At 45.2% G+C, this 10,508-nt stretch overlaps 1 protein-coding gene across 2 annotated transcripts in view; it reads left to right on the top strand.

Annotated features, from left to right (window-relative positions):
- The window catches only part of TSNARE1 (t-SNARE domain containing 1), a 1,046,259-nt gene that overhangs the window by 773,098 nt on the left and 262,653 nt on the right, over window positions 1-10,508 (top strand). The gene's annotated exons all lie outside the window — the stretch shown is intronic.

Genomic DNA, 10,508 nt, shown 5'->3' with positions numbered 1-10,508 from the left:
CTATTCCAAACCACCGTGATAACCTAATGGGCATCCACCGATACGCACATATTGTTGAAAGCCTGCCACCTCTATAATTTATGGGTAGAGACACTGAGGCAGGGTAGCTGCGTGCTGGCCAAGGTCACACAACAGTCAGTCACAGAAGTAGGGCTAAGTGGATCATTTCCACTGCATTGCATTGCCTCTTAGTCCATAAATAGCCTCCACCTACTAAAAAAGAGCACAAAGCTGGCATGTTTATCCCCTTGAAATACAGTGGCTTGAAGAGAAAAACCATGGGGGGGGGGTCGTTCATAATTAACCCTTTAATGGCTCTAGTGTATTCAGGTTTGCCTAAGCTGTGGCACCTGTGTGCCCAGCCTAAAATGCTCCTCACACGTGTATGCTTCAATGTAGGACATGCAGCAATGAGGCTGCTCCGTGGGACCTTTCTGTAGCTATTCTCCGGCACACATGCACTGCCCCTTTGAAGACATGAGCTCTCACACCAGTTTATTTCATATTAAATGAACTCAGTTTTGGCAGCTGGAGCTGAGCACGGGCTCCGGTCACTTGTTTGGGATACTGTGTTTTGTAATGGTCTCCAACGCTTAACCTAGCATGGCTTGTTGTGCAGAAAGCCGCACTGCTAATTGTCAGCAGTTGCATTCATCAGCTGACTGGAGAGGCCCCGGCACTGCAGTGAGCAAGGTTGTACATTCACCCTCTGAGGAGCAGGGGCACATTTTGTAGACAGACTTGATTGGAGAGTCCCTGCACATTGAAGAAACAGGGGGAACAGCTATGGTAAAGGGAGCTGGGTGTCGGGACGTGCACACACCAGACCAGCTTTTGGGACCTTTAAAAGCAGGATCCAGCTTACGTGACCTGTAGGGTAAAAGAAACAAGGGAGCCAATGTCAGGTTGACGTCTCCCTTGCTGGTAAAGCTCCGTGGGAGTTACTGCCCAGTGTATTTCAGTTCATTTGCTTTTGGATTAGGGCTTTCAGGGGGGGTTGGTAGATTATAAAACCTGAAAAACAGGTCTTAAATGGATTTCAGTTTCCTTTCACTGGCTGTCAAGTAAGTCCACCCACTTATAACCGCTTTATTAGGAACCTTAATCCCATAGTGTGAGGAGAAGTGGTGTTACCGAGACTGAGATGTTACACAAAGTCGTGCACACCTCCCTCCCCGCGCCGCCAGCTCTGCATGTCAAACTACCGGACCGATGAACTACGAGACAAACGTTAAGTCTTCGGGTGCCATTCACTGACTTAACACATTCCTAGGGTGAGGCAACTTCCAGGAGCAGGTGTTGTATGTGCCACATTTAGCTTGCATTTTCTTTGGGGCAATGTTCATCTGTATTTTTTTTTCCTGTGTTCATAGACTACCTTGATTCATGGGATCTTTGATCATAAGCTGACCCGCTAGCCACTCTAATGGCACAAATAAAGAGACACAACAGAAACAACCAGGATAATAATTAATAAGTATTAACTCCTGCCTTAGGAGACCCTAGAATTCAGTCATATTAGAAAATGCAATGGGATTTGCTCTCATAAGGTTTTCAATTGTTTACTGATCAAAGTGGCAAAGTATAACTTCTGACCAGTGTTGACAGTAGGGGTTCCCTGTCTTCTCTGGGTTACAAGGACAGGTCTGATTTACTTTTTTCAACAGTGGCCTGCTACACTTTATGTGGATTCGTTGAAGTAGCTTATATTAACATAGTAAATAAACAGCAGTGAAATATCAGAGGAAATTCAGAAGAATGCTAATATTGTGCCATTATTTAGAAATAGCACACAAGCAACTGGGGTATGTATAGGCTGTCTTGACACTAGTTCTAAGCAAAATAAGGAAAAGGCTGATTTTTTCATAGACATTAGACATTAGGGCTGCAAGGGACCTTGAAGATCATCAAATCCAGCCCCCTGCCCCAGGAGCAAAAATCCGATTTGATATCGGATTCAAATTGAGAAAGAATTAAAGCATATGAACCTATTTATTGCCAGTCTCTTGGTTTTACAGAAAAGAAGTCTTGTCAAACAAAACTGGCTTCAGTTCTTTGAGATTATAAATGTGCCTGATAAAAGTAATCATGTACATGTAATGTGGACATCTTACGTAATAGTATGAGTACTACATGAATACAATAACAAGGGCACAATGTCTACTTGGGAAGAGGTTTCAAGTGGGGTTCCCCAAGGGTCTGTCCTGAGTCTAGCTCTATTAATGATTTGGATGGTGGGTCATCAGCCATGCTAGGTGTCCCGTGCGCCTGCTCCTCAGAGGGTGAATGCACAACCTTGCACTGCAGTGCTGGGGCCTCTCCAGTCAGCTGATGAATGCAACTGCTAACAATTAGCAATGTGGCTTGCTGAACAACAAGCCACGGATGGTGTCCCGCTGAGCAAATATGTGCAGGACACCAAATTGAGTGGAGTTGCAGACTCTCTGGAAGGCAAGACTAGGATCCAAAATGTCCTGGGTAGGCTGGAAAGATGGTGTGCAGTCGATCAGATTAGATTCAACAAGGACATGTGCAAAGTCTTGCACTTGGGACAGAATAAGTGCATGCACAAATACAGACCGGGGAAGGTTTGGCTAGGCTGCAGTACTTCATAGAAGGGCCTCAGGGTTCCAGTAGAACATGAGCTGATTATAAGTGAACCGTGTGCTCTCGTCCCCAAAAAACCCCCAACCTCGTCCTGTGTTGTATTAACAGGAATGTGACTTTCAAATCAGGAGAAGTGATTCTTTTGGTCTGTTCAGCACCGCTGAGGCCTCACCTCCGGTACTATGTCCAGTGTTGGGCCCCACACTTCAAGAAGGATGCGGACAGATTGGAGAGAGTTGCACAGGGCAACACACATTATTATGGGCCTAGGAAGTAAGATTTATGAGGAAATGTTGAAAGAGCTAATCTGGAGAAGAGTGAGTTGGGGATTTGTTAAAAGTCTTCAAATATCTGAAGGATGATTATAGAGAGGATGAAGATAGGCTTTTCTCTGTAGCCATAGGGGACAGGGCTTTGAGCAATGGCCTCAAGCTGCAGCAAAGGATACTTGGGTTGGAGATCTGGAGGAACTTTCTGACGATGAGGGTGGTGACGCACTGGAACAGGCTGCCCAGAGAGTTTGGGGAGTCTCCATCCTTGGAAAATGGCACAAGCAGCTTAGACAAGGCTTAGCTAGGATAGTTAGGGATAGTTTAGTCTGGGATAGTGTTGTCACATCCTGCCTTGAGCATGGGGCTGGATGCAGCGACCTTGGGAGGTTGCCTACTATCCTACACCAACCTGCTACATCATCAAATACCAGAGGAGCATACACCAACCAAATGACAAATCTGAGGAAAGAGGAAATGAAGGCAACGACCATACTAGTTTAAAAAAAGCAAGTAGTAGATAGGAGAAGCTAAATGAAAAATTGAAATACCAGTGACCATTTGAATTAGAGAAAATAGAAAACATTTTAAAACCTATTAGAAACAAAAAAATCAGGCAACAGAGGCTCATTTTTAGATAGAAGTGTTAAAATCTTTGTCATGCAGAAAGGGAAAAGTGTTCAGTAGATATCCCTGTTCTATATTTGAAATGAAGTGGGCGTATGTATACAAGTTGTGTGATGGACGTAATGGAAAGTTTGCTATCTGTAACAAAGAGAAATCTCAGGCAGCATCTGCAGAGATTCAACATTTTCAAATCAACAGGCCCCAATTGCTTACATGAGCTTAAAGGAACAAGCATCTGAGAATCTCTCTCTGTCGCTAAAGTTAAATTGCACCAAATCTTGGAAAGCTGGGGAGATCCCCAAAGGGCTGGAGGACAACCAGCTTCATTCCCATATTTTCAAAGGATGAAAAGAATGAGCTCGAGAATCAGTTTGACTTACGTTAAACTAGACCAAAGAATAGCAAAGGTGCTTCAGCACCACTGACAAAGATGTCACAATTAAAAACCCACCAATTAAAAACCCACCGTTTCAATTTAGGGAGAACTAAACCCCCGTCATGTGTACAAGCAGCCGTCGAGGTCGGCCAGTATGGTCTGGATGATATTGAAATGGAGGGATGATGCAAATTCTTGTGGAGTATTATATAAGGAGGAAGACAGGGCAGGCATGTGCAGCAGTATAGAGCTTTTGGTAAGCTGGCCCTGTTCAAACAACATGGATTTTATTGAAGAAAATTCAAATATATGCAAGGGGTGTGAGCCAGTTTACAGAATAGGGGGATTTATGCTTCAAAAAAAAAGATCTAGGGGCATTATCTTGCAAGACAATAGACGTATGCCAGGTGAGGCGTCAGCTTGCTGAACACGTGCAAGTGTGGCTGTAGAGTCCAGTTCTTGAATGACATTGTCCCCTGCACTTATGACATGTGAAGTTCATACCTAACAGTCCTGAATGTGGTGCAGGGTTTTTTCTTTGAGGTTTCTTCTTTCCTTTGCATGTTGGGCTCTTCTTTGCCTCTAAAGGGGTCATATTGGACAAACCACTCAGTGTCAGCTGCCTGGGAGGCTGTGAGAAGCAGAATTAATGAGGTCCTTGAGCGCATAAACAGGAGTGTAGTGATGAAGGGTTAGGAGCAACTTTCTTGCTTTATACAGGATCATTGAGACCAATGCTGGAATACAGTGCAGAGTTCAGATTTTAGAAAGAAAAGGTGTGAAAACATCATAAGGGGTTCAGGAAGCACCTACAAACAAACCATTTCAGGATTGAAGAAAAAATTAGAGATTAGCCTGCTTAGCTTATCACAACGATGACTAAAATGTAATTTGGTCATGCTCTGCAAGTACCTTCACTGAGAGAATACCAAACATTAAGGGCTCATTTATCTAGTGGAAAAAAAGCTTTAGCAAGGCCCAATGGCTGGAAACTGAAGCCAGACAAATGCCAGTCGGAAGTAAGGTACTTTTATTTAATGGGGAGGGTGATTAAGAGCTGAAGTAAATTAACAGGGGAAGTGGCACCTTCTCTATCTCTTAATGCCCTTGGATTAGGTCAGATGCCTGGCTGGAAGACATGCTTTAGTAATATGGGAGTAAATGGGTGAAATGTAATGGCTTGTGCTATACACGGCAGACCTGGTTAGATCAGATGTTCTGATAATCCTCCCCGGGGTCTAAAACTCTGGGATAATCAATGACAGCACTAATTAAACGTGGGGGATCCATTTCGTCTCATACTTATGCAGGTCCTACATGGCTGTGGTGATGCTATTTGTTATTAGTACTGAAAATGAGGAGGGGACCCAGGGACTGAAAAAGTATTCCAAGCTTTGGCTCAACTTGTAAGCATTTATCTTTATAGGCGAAAGGACTTATGTCTATAATCACTAATAAATACCGAGTGACGTTGTAGGAGCTGCTGAAGCAACTTGGCCTCTGTGTCTGCCCTGTTCCTAATAAGATCAAGTAGTCATAATGCTTTCAGGGCCCAGGACCAGTCCCCAGAAAAGTGGCTCCCTCGGCAGGAAGCATTTTGAGAGGGGATCCATTGAAAAGATCAATGCCCCAGCTAGGAAAGTTCACCCATTTAATGAGGGTTAAAATGAATTAGCTGCATGCCCTAAAAACACAATAAGCGTCTTCTGCCTTCGCTAAGATATTCAGCATTTTTTTTTAGCCAGCTTGATTTAGGCAGGGTACACAACTGTGGCTGCCCTGTGGTTTGCTTTGGTCATGGGTCAATACTGAGACATGTCTGGCCCATTCTCCATCTAACTTAGCAACTTCTCCAGATAAAGGCGAAGGGAATAGTTCAGAGAGCAAATGAAAGGCCTCGACAAAGAGCTGGGACTCCAGCCCAAATACATTTTACCAACAACTTTTTTTGATGAGGGCAAGTCACTTTACCTCAGCTTGCCTCTCTCTGAATGGGTAGGGCTGTGTTTCCCTAGCTCACAAGGATGTGGGAGGCTTTCATTATACCTTGAAAGCATTTGGAGGTGGTTGGGTGTCAGGTGCTCTGGAAGGGCAAGATATCCGTCTCAGATGCAGGAGGGGCACAGGGAGGATGCAGGTTTCCAGAAATGAGTGGTTTCCCAGATGAGGTGTCTCAGGCGTTGGAGCGTGGTGCTGCTCAGGAGTAAAAGCCGAGGGAAAGCTTTGGTGTGACTTCAATACAGGACGAGATCTCAGGTCATTTTTCACGTACCCTTTCATTCTGGTGTGGATCTCATCCCTTTCCTGTAGGGACCACCTTTTACTGTGCTTTGCACTAAAGTAATTGCAGAATCCCCAGGCAGCCTACTTCTTCCAGCACCGCACCATCTCACTGCTGTGTCCTCCACCTCTGCTGGTACCCATGCATGAGGCAGGCCCATAGCCCCTGCCCCCCACTGATGCCTTCTTCCAGAGCATTGCTCCCCAGCTCACTACAATCCAAAGGATCCATAAAAATAGCCAAGAGCAAGGCTTGCTGGCAGAACTTCGGAAAGCACAGATAATTCTAGATGCTGCTTATCACACATAAAAGTTGTGTCCGTCCATTGTTTTAGTGCTGCAGGGATGGGGTGGGTCCCAGCCCCCCACCCCCATCTGCCAGTGGAGCAGTGAGCAGTGAGCTAGCTGCTAGCTGCCACACCAGTGGATCAGGGCAGAGGGGCTGGGATGTTTTCCTGTAGCTCTTTCCAAGCCCTGGGCCCCTGATGAGGGCGCCAGAGCCAGGCAGAGCAGGAGCTCCCTGCTGCCAGGGCAGGGGGACATTGTCCCCACCCCAGGAGCAGGAGCCCTCTGGGGCCAGGAGACAGCTGTCTGTTGGTCCGGCGCTCTAGGTGCAAATCTGCTCCCTAATCCTCACATGTGTAGAGGCTTCCCCAAAAACCCTTACTCCAGCTTAATTTACACCAGAGTAAATCTAGGCCAGAATAAATGCATGTGTAGATGCACCCAGAGTCATCTAAACTCAGAAGTCAGACCTGTTTCTTTCTCTCTCCCTTTACTTCACTGGCTGATTTTCACCTAAATTGGTTCAACTCTGGTCTGCCTCTCATCTAAAATACTGCAATGAAAACAGAAAATAAATGGATTTCTTTCTAAATCTGGTCTCATAGGTCCCAGTGCATCCCTTCTTCTTCACTGCAGGATTGAGCAGGTACTGGCCTCTCCATAAAGTTTCTCTTTTGGCACCTTCTGTGACACTCATTTCCTTATTTCTTCCTAAATCCCTCTAAGAATCTAGTCCTCAGTGAATAACATGCTCTCCTCCTCGGTGGAAGAGAGAGGAGGGAGGGTGGAAGCCAAAGAAAAATGCATCTGTCTTTTAAAACTCGGTCCCTAATCCTTTTGCATTGATTTCAGCAGAGCTCTCCTTAGAAAAGTATTTGCTGACTGGCGTCCTATGGCCTTCAGACAAAAGCCAGTCTCTGGAACACAGGTTTGAGCTTGGCTGCAGATACTCAAAAGCAATCTGGTAATGATTCTCTATTATTATCTTCCTCACCCATTCGGTGACCCCTTTCGAGCTGTGAACGCAGGGTTGCGACCCAGCAGTAGAAAGATCTTTACCTCTGTCATGCAAAATATAAGTATGGATTAAGCATCAGAGTGCAACAAATATCCAGCCATTTTCCAGAGCAAAACAAACGAAGAAAGAAAGGAGCAGGGAAAAAATCTTCACTCCCTGTGTTACACTCACTTCCTTACATAAAAATGAAATATGGTAGCAGACAAGCGTTTGCTTTCTAAATTCAAAGCTTGTTGGGCCACCTGCTTCAAAGAAGAGACATGCAAAAGTGTGTGTGTGTTAGCAGACACCGCCGCTGTAATTGTGTGTGCAAACTGTGCATAGAAATGCAAAGTTAGACATCTGCAATCACCACCCTACTAGTCAAATAATCAGTATGCTCGTGCAATTACTGTAATTGCATGTGCAAGTGTAGGCACTAGATATGGGCCTTTGGATTTTCCTTTGAAAAATCTGGGCCTTTATTAAAGTGGCACACCATTGCTTGGGGGGGATGGTGGTTTTTTTGTGTGTTTTTTTTTCATTTTAAATAGGGAATAAGCCGACAGAAGAAGTGCCTTCATGTGCTATGGGGATGCTGCTAAAATGCCAGGAAAAATGGTTAGGCAAGGGATAATAATGGGAGGTGGTGTTTTCAATATCAGGCATAAAGCTGCCATGTATCGACCTTTTGATTGTTAAGCAACTCCTGTATTTCTTCTCTGGGGGGACTGCCTTTCAGGAGAGGCTGCAGTTCCTGCCGGCATGGGGCTTTACAAAGTACTTTGGGATTATTCAGGTTGAAAGCGCTACGGAAAAGCAATTTGAGAGCATTAGAATGATACAGTTGCAGCATTTTTTTTGTTCTATTTTACTTCTGTTTCCTTGTCACCCTGTACTCTCCAAATCTGTCTGCTGCAGCTGTCTGTTGGCTCTGCCTGCTTTTTTGCGAGGGTGCTGTCGTTGATTATATGCTTGTACAGCATTGATTCTTGGGAAAAAGAAGTCCGGATTGACCGACCTGTCTACTCTGAGCTTTCTGACCTTTATAAGCAGGCTTCATCTCTATAAGGAGTTGGAGTTAAATCAATGTCCTAGATTCAAACTCCCTTGAGCCTTGACGTTCTTTGGGATCTGAGTCCAAACTCCCTTCCAGAACCCAATCAAACCCCAAAAAAGCAGAACCAGTTAAACTAGTTGCACTCTGAGAAGCTGTGCTATAGCCCCCAACCTCAACGTACTGGGCTAAGCACATCTCTCCTAGTGATCAACATCCTTTTATTGCAGCAGATATACACACTATATAACCCTGCCAATTGGCCCATCTGTATGTGATTGCAAACTGGTCAAAGGGGTATGCCAAGAAAATTCTAATCATTTCCACCAACTCTTTGTCTTTTAAACTCAATTGCTCAATAAATGATTGTGCATGACCATTAAAACTAGTGGTGGAGATATGCTGCAGCACCTAATCTGAGTGGGCTGGAAGGAGCGGAGAGTTTGAAATGCAGGGAACCTAGTGTGGCTGCAAAACACTCACTTCTTCACAAAAAAAAGAAAGTGCTGACCCCATCCCCATAGTGTAGTTACCTATGTCCATCCTGACATTTATATTGCATAATATCTGAAATTACCAAATTGGAGACAGAAGTAAGGACCTGAAAGTATCAGAGAGCAGGATCATGAATATTGGGTACCATTATCACTGGCACGCTGTGTTTTTGAAAATGGATGATTCTCAAAAAAGAAGCTATGCAGATGGCTTTCTGAGGGGGACCTGGGCCTGTAAGTGTTGGCTCTGATGGCCATCAGTCTTATGTATTCTGATATTACTGGACATCAAAGAGATTCATCTTTTATAAAGGGTTTTTTAATTTTAAAAAGTATAATTAAAAAAAAAATGTAAATCCTTTTCTCCTTGCTGTTGGTGTTTACTAGGGGTGTGTGAAGCAGGCCCTATTCGATCCAGATTTGGCCCGAATCAGGGACAGTGATTCTATTCGTTGATTCAGATTACTGTCCCTGATTTGATTCGGCCAAATCTGAATCTGAAGATTCGATGCCGATTCAGAGAATCAGCGGTTCCGACATAGACACAGCTTTAAAAGTTTTTTCTACATACCTCGGGGTACCAGCGTGGCTTGTGAATGCTGCTATGCTGGGGCGCATGGAGAGTCTCACAAGAGTGCAGGGGGGCCCTGCATGTGCTCGGCGGTGAACCTGGCCATGGACTGGAAGTAGTTCCAGTCCACTTACGGGTCTGCCGGGGAGTGCACGAGGCCCCCCACACCCACCCCCAGCTCGGCGATCGGCCACAGGGGAACCCCAGGTGCCCCCCTTCCCCCAGCCCAGGAGGCACCAGTCACTGAGCTGGGAGTGGGGGTGGGCAGGGGCAATGTGCTCCCCAGTGGGCCCAGAAGTGGATCAGAAATGCTTCTGGTCCACTGTCGAGCATGCTGGGGAGCCCCCCACGCTTCTGTGGGACACTCCTTGCACCCCACCATCGCAGCATTCTCGAGCCCCTGGTACCTAGAGGTATGTAGAAAAAACATTTAATGCTGTCTCTATGTCCAAATCTCTGAATCTTTCCTAATTGATTCAGAGGGTTCTGATTCGATTCAGAGAGATTAAAGGGTCCTCTGAATGGATTTGGATTCAGAGATTCAGCCACCGAATCGGGCCGAATCTCTGAATCGAATAGGGGACCAAAGCTTCGCGTAGTCCTACTGCTTACTAGAAACCTCTGGCAGGCTCTTGAGTCTCCAACGACAACAGCAGAGCACTGCTGTTCTAAGAACCCCCAAGTGAAAACAAGACAAGGTGAAAGAGGAGGGGTTTTTCATTGGGAAAGAAAGGCAACACTAGAATTGCATGATAAAGTGCCCAGATGCAATGTAGTGAGTTGGACCCGCAAGTGGACTGCAATGTAGTGAGTGGGTGGTGGTGATAATTTTAAAAGTATTTATATGCAACCAACTGGGGGAACAATAGTTTGCAACAGTTCATGAATGAAAGTGAATTGCTGCACTCCAAGAGGTTAAACTGTTGGAGCTGAAAAGGTAGTGGG

This window comes from Gavialis gangeticus, unplaced genomic scaffold (genome assembly GCF_001723915.1).
Source record: "Gavialis gangeticus isolate Ggan-Ray unplaced genomic scaffold, GavGan_comp1, whole genome shotgun sequence".
Classification (NCBI taxonomy): Eukaryota; Metazoa; Chordata; order Crocodylia; family Gavialidae; genus Gavialis; species Gavialis gangeticus.
This window is presented reverse-complemented; position numbering and strand designations above follow the sequence as displayed.